Here is a 643-nt window from a genome sequence, read left to right as displayed (position 1 = left end):
ATAATGCCTTGCAGAAATTGTTTAGTTGATGATATTGACACATTTTGTTAAAATAATGCACTTTGGTAATTATTAAACATTTAAAATCATGTGTTTACATATTTGTGAGAATGGAAATGTTGCATTTGGGGAAAATCGGTCAAAAAAGATAAACAGCATTAGGATATGGAGTGCTTATGTCATTGTTTTTTTAACACATTGTGTCATCACACATCCGTAACACAGGGACAAGTTTCTTGTAGCAATAGTTTATTTGTTGCACTGTGCTAACTGTTCAGTCTTATTTTTATGCATGTGTCTTTAGTGAAAATCGACCAAAATTGTAAATGGCAGTGGGATGTGTATCACTGGTGCCATTGCTTTTAATAAACTATGATGTCACACATTAATAATGCAGGGAGAGGTTCCTCTTAGATGTAGTCTATTGGTTGCTCAATCTCGTACTTTGAGTGGGTATTCGTGGAAAAATCGGCTACAATTAAAAATAGCAACGGAAGCTGTAGTGCTTACAGAAAATGCCCAATACTTTGCTACCAGTTCTGTTAATTAAGATATAAAACTTGAAGGTGGCAATTTTATACGATTTTTATGGTAATATTGGCTATCATTTTTAAGTAGGATAATACCCTGCCACACAGTTCAT

The sequence above is a fragment of the Schistocerca serialis genome, chromosome 3 (assembly GCF_023864345.2).
Source record: "Schistocerca serialis cubense isolate TAMUIC-IGC-003099 chromosome 3, iqSchSeri2.2, whole genome shotgun sequence".
In the NCBI taxonomy this organism is placed as follows: Eukaryota; Metazoa; Arthropoda; class Insecta; order Orthoptera; family Acrididae; genus Schistocerca; species Schistocerca serialis.
The sequence above is the reverse complement of the archived record's forward strand: the minus strand, read 5'-3'. Positions refer to the sequence as shown.